Here is a 12479-nt window from a genome sequence, read left to right on the forward strand (position 1 = left end):
CTTCTTTTTTAAGGTAGCGTTTGACTCTGAGTGACGCCCTCTAGTGGAAGTATTGCTTTACATTCATGTCAACATAAGGGACGCATGGAAGTCAGTGGACAGTGATGGTTACATCATTTGAAAGGGACATATCTATTTTCATATAAATGAAGCATAAATTAGCCTTAACTCTGCGTGGATGTGATGTGATTGCTGTCGTTCAGCATTCAGCATTAAGTACATGATACTGGATTGATGCACAGACTCACTGATATGTGATCCAGCATTTTAGGCCATTGGTTTTTAAACCGGGGCTCATGGACCCACAGGGGTCCTTGAGTGGATATTAAGGGGTCCCCAGCAAAAGGAGGAACATAGTCCAACTTTAATCACTTTTGTTGGAGATTGGAACAACAATGGAAGAAAGAGGATTGACCATATTGATATATTGTAATTTATAGTGATCATAATTTGATCAGTATGAAGATTTAATTGTCTGCGAACCTAAAAAATTAGTAAGTAAATGAATCACCAAGTTGGTTGGTTGGTTTTAGGGGTCGTGACATGAAAGTTGAGTTTGAGGCTTTTGGCATCGGAACCCAGATATTATCAGTACATATCAATTAGCAGACTCGTTGATGAATTCCCCAACTTCTTAAACCAAAGGTTAACACTTATAATAACATAATGATAATTAATTTATTTTTCAGTTTAAATATGAGTGAAAAAATGCCAAATATAATACAGAAATTTCAAGTTAAGTATTTACAGTCCAGTTTTAGCTCATTAAGTCTTATTTATCCTTTTCCCTCTATTTTCAGCAAGAAAAATATCAACCTGTTGACATATTTTAAAGACTTAATATGAGGTTAAGATGGTGTATGTTTTGTATTGTGTGTTTGTGTGTGGGCTCTCCTTTGATATGTCTCTGTTTGTGTCCCACTTTGTTTCAGTCTCGGTCTTGTGTCAGACATTTATATTCATTCTCCTGCAGTTCAGCCCGAGGCAAATGAACTCACAGAATTACAAGCACTCAAAGTACAAGATGCACTCCCTCCATTTATCTTTCTGTCTCCTTTACTGAGCTGCACTCACACAGCAGACGGCTTGTTTGTGGTATCTGATGTTGCCGCGGAATAAAGGGAGTATTTTACATGACAGATTTCACAAGTTAGTCAGAAAATGCGAAAGATATTTCTTTTGAAGTATGCTTATCAGGAGTAATCACTGAAATACATCACTGTTATTCGTGAACCAAATGTTCAAATTCTTCTTTATAGATTAAAATGACTGTCACCAGAAAATTTGAAACAATTTTGAAAAGAGCATCAGCTCTTCATACTTTATTTGAACTTAGCCTAGTTATAGTGGAGATACAAATCACTAAATTAAAATTGGTTGTAATACTCAAATCATCTGTTTGTCAACTACTCTAAATAAGAACAAACTGATTGGTGTAATTGTTACGTAGCTAACTGAACTAGCTAGATTCACTGACAAAGCTAACGTTAGCTTGCAGATCCTGATTAAAGCGTTAAAGAGGTAACGGGGTATAAGTGGCAAATCTGACCTGACAGTTGATAAAATGCAGTTTAATAGCACATGTAACTCTTAGCTAACCAAACTAGCTAAATTAACTGACAAAGCTAATGTTAGCTTGCTAATATATGACCCATATGAAGAGTTAAACAGGTAATGATGTTACACTGAGAAGACTTTAAATTATATTTCACATAAATAATTATATACCTCAAATTATGAAACCTTACAAATGATTAGCAGGTAGCTTTAATATATTATCTCCCCCTTTAAAACTATTAGCATCTGTTTTACACAATAACTTTTACTGAGACATTGCTCAAGTTTTGAAGGTATGACCTGATTTAGTAAATCACCAGTTTTTAAAACTAGCTAGTTGAGCTAGCTAGCTAACTATCTAGCTAAGGCAGCACTCCTCCCCTCTATGCGTATACTGTGTTTTCTTAGATATGTTTTAAATAAAGTTAAGTTCTGAAATAATATCCAGTGAAGAAAATTAATATTAAATCAAGCAGTATTTTTAACAGTTTCTATGGGTAATTGTTGAGGTTCCTAAATATGTTTAATATATTATTGACACAATAGTGAGACTGCAACTAACAGCTATTTTTTTTATTTGTGACTGATCTGTTGAGTATAATTTCACAGAGCCCAGTTGTTATTTCTTCAAATGTTGTCTTTGTCTGACCAGTTGTTTAAAACCCAAAGATCAGTTTAGTTTAATTTGTTTACAATGACATAAAACAGGGTTTGTTTCAGCCCTACAAAATCACCCAGTAAGGTTTATTTTGAAATGTTGAAGCATCCACAGCTTCACAGTAGAAAAGATTCAGCTGAAACCACTGTACTGTAAAAGTTGAGGTTCTTTACTTACATTTTATTATCATCAATTGTTTTTCTCGATATATAATATTTTTGTAACTTAATGGGATGAATTATTGCTTGTACTAAATATTGGTATGCTGTGATTTTGGTGTGTTGCTGTTTTCGGTTGTGCTTCTTTCTGTCAGGTTCTAATAAAACTCTGAGGCATTCGGCCGTTCCTTCACCTTGTAACTTTTGTATGATTGATGAGGTCGGAGGTTGGAAAACGTGTGAGAGAGAAGCGGCGTGAGGAGGCAGTCAGTGAATGGAAGATGCTGACGGATGAAGGACAAAAGACATAAAGAGATCAGGATTGCATCTGAAAGCATGTCCATTTTATTGATTTTCCTCCAGGCCTGCTGGTGCACACACATTCACATCATATCTCATTCATTTTGGCAGCAGTTCCCATGGCAACTTATTCTATGTTCATACAGGAAGTTGTTGAACCTGTCACTGTGTGTACGTGTGTTCTACATTGCCAGGCGGGGGGTAACATTAATGACTTGTATCTGTGGAAACACCAGCGGCAGTCCCATCAATACACACCAATTAGTAAAACAGTCCAGTGCCCCAGTCTATAATGGTGCTGTGTTTACTCTGTGTGCGTGTGTGTTGGGGTGATTAAGAGACAAAGACAAAGAGCAGAGATCTCTTTTTACTAGATGTGTAACCAAGTTCATGGATCAGGCCGCTGGCAGCTGTTCTTACGCTCTGACATTCATTATCAATGGCAGATTGCACCACTGATGTACATAAAAAATAGATGAAACTCACTTTGTTTGTTACTTTCTCTCTGTCTTTTCCCACTCCTTCCTGGCACACTTTTAATTTCCTATAGGTCATTTTAGCCTGCTTCATAGATGAGACAGTTCTGCACCATTTAGCCTATTTAACTGTGGGTAGATTGATGCCACCTGGGTCAAAATGGCGCTAATTCCAAAGACCCTCCCTGATTGGCCGCAGGCAGCAGGTGACAGGACATAAAAGGTTGTGGAAAACAGCAAACTGGTTGGTCTGATTGTCATTCTTCAGGACCATGGATGAGGGCAACAATTTTTGTACTCTGAAGGATTTTCTGCTCTCACTCCTCTCAGAAATGCACATTTGCAACCCTATGAGAAATGGCCATAGCTCAATGTCTAATAAAAATTAATGAAATAAAATTACACAATTTTGAGTGGCTTTTTTCAGTCCGGTCCAAGACACACCTGTGCAGCAAGCGTGCTCAATCAGCAACTCTGATGCCACACCTGTCAGCTGGATTAATTATCTTGGCAAAGGAGAAATGCTAACTAACACAACTTCAAACAAATTTGTGCTTAACAGTTGGGAGAATTAAACATCTTGCTTGCACAGATAAATATAGGTCGAAAACTTTTTGCAAATCATTGCATCCTGTTTTTATTTCCGTTTTACACAATCTCCCAACTTTTTCGGAATTATTGTTGCATTTTAATAATGCACCTGAAAATATGATTTGAGAAGATTCAGACTTTCTTTCTAGTATTTATACATCGATGTATGAAGGTATAAAGTGCAGTCAGCGACTAACATGAGATTCAGTCCCTGCAGCTGCCTCGACGCTCTGTGTTAGTGCTTTTAATGAGTCCACTGCCTGACTTTGTGCCATTACTTCATTGAATTGTGATAAATCTACTTTAGTGGCCAGCGTAAAAATGACAGCTAAGGTGATTAAACCACTGATTTGTCACCTGGACCAAGTCCCTGTTAAACAAAACCACACCAATCTGCACACACTGATAAATCAAGTCACAGCAGGGCAAAAATAGACCCCAACAATCGCTAAATAAATAGCTCTGGATGAAGTTTGTGGCAACGGGGTCAACTAATTTAGAGGATTTCCTTCAAACATTTGATTTTTTTTTTTTTTTTAATCTCCCCTGTGTCTTACAAAGCATTGTAAATCAAAAATGGATTTCAGAGCATGTTGGCTTAAAAACCGCTGTCTTCTGCATGGTGTTTTGCAGAGTATCAGGCACAATTACCAAGAGATGTGTACAGAAATACAGCTCAAAAGAGCTTTATTAGATACTCACAGATTTTAATATGAGCCTTACTACAGCTGGAGTTTACTGATGTGTTTGAGGGTTACAGAAACTGCACATTTGTCCAATATTTGTACAATATTTTCATCCCTTTTATTACTTCTCTAGTTGATATCCTGTTTGCTTTCTGTATTGACTTATGCTCAAATATAAGGACATGTTGTATGTGCAGAGTTTTCTATTTTGGACCTTGGAAACTGCATGTGAGACCTCCATGACTAAGCGAGTTCTGTTTGATGTCATTATAAGATATGGTACACCCTTGTGTCAAACATTTGCTCTGGCAAAGGTTCACTGACAGAAAGCTTGGCTTTATTATTACATACTTGCATTGGACCCATGTGCAGAGGCATCTGTTTGCCATGTTTTAATAGTTTTTAAAATTAAAATCTAATTTTTTCCCCATAAAGTGTCAACATTTTGTCACGAACATGTCATACTCCAGTCTGGTTTCACAAAATTTGTCTGCAATGCCTCAATTCATTTCTTGGTATCAAATGTCAAAAAGTGTTTTGCTTTTCACATGTCATGCCAAGCAATTTAGTCTGTACTGACTTCCATTGTGCAGAAACAGTGTGTCATTTTATGAATTTTATGCACAAATGTCATGGAGAAAAGAAATGTCAGATGACGTAGTTCAAAGATCAGCAAAGAGATCAGGGTGGATGAACGGGTCAACCAATCACAGGAAACAGCAGTTGGTGTCCTGTGTAAAACCAAAATTCATTGTTGAGCTGTTTTAATTCATGTACATATGTTAATTTATGATGATCATGTAAGAGAAAGAGACCGGAAGCAGCGGTCTCCCCAGTCATTCAGATGAGTTATCAAGCTGCAAACACTGAATTAGGCATTTTAGCAGCACCAAAATCATCAAAATGTCTGCTGTGTACGGTTGTCAAAGTCGACATTCAACTGGTTGACTCAAGTTGTACAGGATACTGACAGGATCACGACCGTTTCAGAGAAATCAGCTTGCAATCAATTGAACTTAAAGAAAATTTACTGTGTCACAAAGTACAGTATGTATCAGTACTGTGAGGTTTGTCAAACCAAGCAGTAAGTGGCTGGTGAGTGGATGTCAGTTTGCAGCAACATCAGCTCAAAAGGCAGCAGCTATTTCTGCCATCAGAGGCTCCAACTTGGTCCGATGCCCAGAACAAAAAAACACTTGTGTCCTTCAAGTTCTTCGTACGTGGAGGAGGTGATGACAAAGGTGATAATCCTCAGAAACACATCAGATCACCTTATCATTAGAACTTGCAGTCAAAGAGACCCACTCAACACACACACACACACACACGGAGGACAATCCCTACACATACAGTCTAGTCTTGCGGTTATGTTTCTGTCCAGTAGAGGGCAGAAAAACATGCCCTCAGGGCCTTTTCTGAGGTGGTGTACAGATTACAGATGGGCCCTGTAATCACACAGATTAAATTTAGCTTTCTGAGAGGTGAAAATGGCTCTTCTCAGATATCACACTCTGACCTTTTAGCAAATCTGTTTTTCCTGAGGCTCTGCTGAAGTCATCAGACCTCTCCCAGTTTTCTTTATCAAAGCTTGTGGCACTCAGCTGCCTCACGCGTTATCTTTTTCTGTCTCCTTCTCCACAGATTGTTCTCGAGAAGCAGAGTGAGCATGTGATACGCTTTTTATCTGCATCCGTCTGCATCTATCTTCCCTGTTTCTGGCCTGTGACTGTAATCAAATCTTTGAGTCTCCAAGAGGCCATGAAGACCACTTTACTGTATTTCTCATCTCATGCCCCTCCCTGCGACCTCCCTCTTCCATCACCCCTCCACTTAGCCTACAGCGTCCTTCCTGGCCTCATGAGCTAATGACCAAATGACATTTAGAAATTATGAATGCTGCTGACCACCGAGAGGATGCACAGAATAGAAAGACAGAAATAGCAGGGGAATATAAAGATAGATAAATGGATAGATAGACGGAGATGGAGATGTAGAGGAAACTGTGGGATTGAGCACACTTCTGCATGAATCATTCTGAAGTTTCTGAACAGACTAGACTGTCTTTTATAGACACAGGATGACAGCTTGTCTTTCAATTTAAATAGCACTGAAAAAATGTGAAGACATCTAAGTTATATGATGGAAAATGAGGTGGTGTTTGTTAAATCATCCACACCATTTGTGCATTCGTGAATATTTCCTCTATAATAACCGCTTGCTGTTGTTTCTCTTTAACCTAATCAATATTTTAAACTTTCTGACAGTGGATGATATGAATAAGATTTTTCTAGTTGAATAGTAGTCATTAGTTCAAGACATTAGATATTAATTTATTATTCAAATAGATATATTTGGAGCACAAAGCGAGCCGCCTGTTAAATGCTAACAGAAAGTTGGAACAACCAGACTGAATATTTTCACAGAAGTCTTGTTCAACACATGGGATCAAATAACTTACAACCTACCAAAATCAAATATTTGCAGACTTATTGACATAAAGTATAATGCATACTTACAGATTAACTCTCTATAACTACTGTCACCTACTGAACCTGCCATGTCTTCATTGTTCCTGGAGTCAGAGCTGATGCAGACTGCTGCATTGATGCCAGTGGATGTATGGAATAACCCTGATTCTAATCCTAAATGCAGAGAGAGTGTATTTTCAGAACAACTGGCCTTTGGAACAATGTGCATTTGTTTTGCGGGTAACAGAATGTCAGACAAATTTATTTGACTGTTGGGGTCAAATAAATGGACTTGTCCCCAAATTAATGGAGCATTTAACAAAGAACAGATATTTCTCTCAGGAGATGGTGGAGACTAAAAACAGAGCTTAAACAGAATGATTATTAGAGTCCAAATGAATGATAATGTTGCTCTATGTCTGCTCTTTGCTAACACGTCACCATATCAACTTGATGAGGTGACAATATGTCAGAGTTGTTATTAAAGCTTGATTTGCTTGAAAAAAGAATGCAGATTTAACTATAATCTTAACCAACACCAAAACAAAAATGGGGAAAAGTAGAAAGGTCTCCATCCTGCAGTAGACTGCTGAGCTTAATTTAATGTTTACATTGATTTATATTAATTAAAATGTAAAAAATGCATATATATCGACTGTATTCAGCCCATTTTGAATGACACTATTTAGGTTAAATGCTTCTCTGTGAAAGGTGAAGATTTGCAACTTAAATGGGCTCTATTATCGTAGCGTTTATTCAAATATATGCAAAGATGTGTCATAAAGTTTTAAAGTATAGTTTTAATCTGAGTAGCTAATTACAGTAATTACCATTTTAATAAATACTTTAACAGGCTTTTTCCGACTCCAGCCATCACATCAGAACTCTGCAGGGCTGGAGTGTAAAAGTTCCTCTAATTGGGCAGGATTGCTGCTGTAACACCTACTCTCTGAAAACTTACTTCATTTATATTAGCGGAATGGACAATCAGGGTCTGTTTAAGTGGTTTTCAGAAAGTTTACGGTTTTCTGATTAATGTATGTAAAAGGTTTAAGCCACATTCAGTTCTAAACTTTGTTTCCATATTTGGAAAAGAGTTTAAGGGTCAAGTCTTAAGTTTTTTCTCAGTTTCCCCCTATAGAAGACGGTGGATGTGCTGCATCCCTATCTGCCAACCATATCTGCTCGCCATAACTGTGGATAGATGGGTAAATAAATAATACAGAAGGAGGGGGAAATAGAAAATGAAAGGACAGACTCTTTATTAATGGATGGCCTCCACCAAAACAGATGGATTGGGGGATGGGAGGGGTGGAGGACGAGGAGGGTGGACTGGTTCAGAGCTAAAAGAAAAGAGAGGAGCCTTATTCATGGATATCTGACCAACCCTGCGTCCATAAAGCTCTTTAATTATGGAGGGAAGACGTCACACAGACGGACAAACATCAGCACAGAGTCCAACTGTGGACGCACAGAATGACAGCCTGTCCAAAAATCATACACTCTGAGAAACAAAGGGCCTAACTAGAACTATAAACGGGTTCCTCGGCTTGTCCCTGTAGGAGAAACCTTTTTAGTTCCTGGTATGACCTTTAACTATAAAGGTTCTACTTAGAACCCTTTCAGAGGGTTAAACCTAGAACCATCTGCAAACCAGAAGTGGTTCTGAAGGAGAACCCTTGAGAACCTCTGATTTAATGGTTCCACCCAGAACACTCTCTTGGGGGTTCAATCCAGAATCTTTCTACCTTCTAAGGGTGCTAGGAAGAACCCATTCAGGGGGTTCTATTGAAAACCCTTTTATATTCCAAGGGCTTTTTCTTGAACTAACCCAGTGGGTTCTACTGAGAATCCTTCTACATTCCAACGGTTTTATCTAGAACCCACCTATGGGGTTCTACCAACAACCCTTGTGTATTCCAAATGTTTCATCTAAAACCCATCCAGGGCATTCTTTTGAGAACCCATCTACATTCAGAGCGTTTCATCTGGAACCCACCCAGGAGGCTCTACCCAAAACTCTTTTCTATTCCAAGTGTTTTATTTAGAACTCACTCAGGGGGTTCTGCCAGGAACTCGACTGAAAACTCTTTATATAAAGGTACAAAGAACCCTTGAAGAAACTCTTCCAAAAAGAGATTCTTTACATGATAAGCATTCTTAACAGAACCCTTAGTCTTACATAGAACCCTTCACAAACGCTTTCTTCCAAAAAGATTTCTGCAGAAGCAAATGGCTTTAGGTACCTCAGGCCTTCAGGAAGAACCCTTTTGGAACCCTTATTTCTAAGAGTGTAAGAGATGCTCTCATCTTTGCTGCCTATACTATTTCCCTCATCTGTCCATCTTGTCTGAGTGTGTGTGTGTGTGTGTGTGTGTCAGTATATTTGTTGTCTGCAGTTTTCAGCCCCCTGGAGGATTTCCCCCATCTTTTCGCCCTCCTTCTTCGACTCTTTAGGTGCAGAAAATAACCTGGCACGCTTTCAGAGGACTCCATTCATTCTCCCCACCTTCTCCCTTCCATCCCACGCACACACACGCACACACACGCACACACACGCACACACACACGCACACACACACGCACACACACGCACACACACACACACACACGCATGCACACACATGCATGGACACACATACGCATGCACACACACATATTCACACTCCCACTATTCTGATTTCTATAAATCCTTTAGCGACACTAATTAGTACTTTTGTTATCAGAAACTGCCCCGAGCCCCCTATATCTCTGCAGTCTTTCATTTTCTATTCTGCTCTTCCTTCCTCCCCGGGGAGACACTTACTCATTCATTCCTTCACCGCTCGTCTCTCACCGGACTGGTAATGGGGATTAAAGGCTAATTGAGGCTTAATTGAATAATGGATTAGAACATGCATAAGCACATGTGCGCAGATGCTTTTTTTTGTAGTTTTTATCAAACTTTTTTTAGAAAGTCTTCGTAATGGGCATATAGTTTTTCCCAGCAAGATAAACCCACAGTTGCGTGTTCACACTTCAGTTAAACAGTTGTGGGTCAGGTGACCTTCAAGACCTTGCAGACAGTAGTTACTCTGAGCATCACTTTGTGTTCTTAGAGACCTCTATTGCTCCAATTGAATGCTGATGTGCTTTTTGGAGTGATGAGTGAAATATTTTAATTTCTTGTCAATTTAATAGAGGTGGGACTTAGTTATTGATTTGCAAGTCACAAATAAGTCAAGGGGGTGCAGAATTCACAGGCCTTTAAGAAAAACATCCAACAAATAAGAACAGTTTAATACCTTGTAACTGGATTTAAAAAAAGACATGTAGATATGTATAAACTATTAATTTATTGGCATATTAAACTGTAAGAGGATTGTTGTATTCTGATGTGATATGACATGACTGCCTGTCCTCCTGTCATGGATATTGATCGGCTGGTACGATCATGTAGCAAGGACAGTCTGATGGTTCATCAGGGGCTATGATTGCAATAAGTCTGGGAATTTGCCGTGTTATCCTTACACTGGTATTTCTTTTTATTATCATTTGAGCTTTTGTCAAATAAACTAAACGCAAGTCTTTGCATTCGGGCCCCAAGTCAAGACAGGAGAGTCCAAAGTCAAGCGCCAAGTTCTAAACAAAAACACACAAAAATGTAGACATGAAAATAAAAAGTAAAAATACTGCTGAACCCCAAATTCTCTCTTTAAACAAACTATGATAAGTTTAACTGCCTTATTAACTCAACGTGAAACACATTTCACTCGAATTCAACAGAAAAACTAAACTAAACTAAAGCTAAAATGGCTTGGTTAGTCCTTTCACAGATCCAACCCTGGTTGGATGTGAAAATATTCTGGCTGTATAGGCTGTTTTCCTCCCTCTCGTCCTCCAGCTCAGAGGGTGTGTACCATAGAGTGCATAGGTGCACTCAAAAGGCACATTATCATGTTTTGTCCACTGGAAGCCTGCTCTAGAAGACACTTCATGACGTTTTGTCCACTGGAAGGGCCCTCTAGAGGGCACTTTATTACATTTTGTCTACTAGAAGGGCACTTTTTCATGTTTTCTCCACTGGAAGGGCACTTAAGAGGGCATTTCATCACATTTTTTCCACTGATGGGACATTCTTGAGGGCACTTTTGCTGTGTTTTTTTTCAAACACTGGGGCACCAGGGAGGGTGATCGCTCCATTTCATACATGACAAAAGAAAAGCAGTAAATCCTTACATTTCAGAAGATGGAACCTGGAATTGTTGACATTTCTGCAGGAAGTAAAGATAAAGGTTTTTTCTGCATTTAATCCAAACAGCCTTTAATTTGTGATATCTAGGGAGAGGAAGGAGCCATTAGTTGGTCCCATGCAGACAGACTAAAGGCTATTTGATTTCATGGCTCTTAATACAAAGATGGACAGACAGATACACGCGGACAGACAGACAGGGAGAGTGTGATCTTGGTCTGTCTGCACTCATTATTTCTTCCCCTCCCTGCTCTCTGCCTCTCTCGTGCTTTTAATGCCACTGTGTCAAACACCTCCACACCATAAGCAGATTGGGAGTCAGCAGGTGTGTGTATGACAGAGAGAGTGTGTAGTGTTGTGTAGTGTGTGTGTGCACTACTGTGTACTGTATGTACGTGTGTGTGTGTTGGGTGGGGGGGTGGGGGTGGGGGTGGGGGGATGGGTGGCATCACTATTGCCATGGGAACCAGGGCTCTCGTAAAAAAGAAAGTAATTCGTCTGGTTTCCACGGCAACGTGCTACACAACAGCAAACCCTGAGAGATGCTGCTTCATGCATCTGCAACAAGGCTGAGGACACTTTATATTGTGTATGACCGTAATTATATGAGCAGAATTAAACAACTGCACGGATGCCACAGAATCAAATGTGAATATTATCCTGCAGGAAAAAGGATGAATGTGCTGCCGTAATGCTGCTGCTCATGTGCAGTTTCATGTACACACTCCACCAGGCTATAATGAAAAAAAAAACCTTTGGGGTTTTTTATGTATGTATAAAATCTATAGGCCATAAACACAACAACCCTATACAGTATGGATAAAATGTTAAAGGGACAGTCCAAAATCAAAAATACTGAGATGGAGAATGGTGACACATTAATGATGTACTCCTTGTCTAAACTGTAACATTAGCACCACTGAGTTTGCTAGTGCTGGTTCCATTATATTCAAGAGAAGGCATGCATCTCTACAGCTGATAGGGCTGTTGTAGTGTTGGAATTTCCCCTGTGGCTATTTAGGTTGCCTCAACAGTGTTGTATGTAGTATTAGCACATGCTAAATATACTTACAAGTGTACAACATTATCTATGGATCTCACCTCACTTGCCAGCGGGCAACTGTATCATCTGATCAAGCTAGCTAGTGCGTGCTAGTGATCCAACACTGCCAATCAAATGAATTCTGCAGCTTGACCGTTTCTTTTTCAGATGTTGCAATATACCTGTACTTTCAGGGCATGACTTACAAGTAAATTTACATACAGAAGAAACACACTTCTGGCGAGGATCGCAGAGCAGAACCGGCCGGCTTCTGTACAACAACAAAGATAACACAGCGGTATAGACTTCCTC

This window comes from Lutjanus erythropterus, chromosome 21 (genome assembly GCF_056507025.1).
Source record: "Lutjanus erythropterus isolate fLutEry1 chromosome 21, fLutEry1.hap2, whole genome shotgun sequence".
Taxonomy (NCBI): domain Eukaryota; kingdom Metazoa; phylum Chordata; class Actinopteri; order Lutjaniformes; family Lutjanidae; genus Lutjanus; species Lutjanus erythropterus.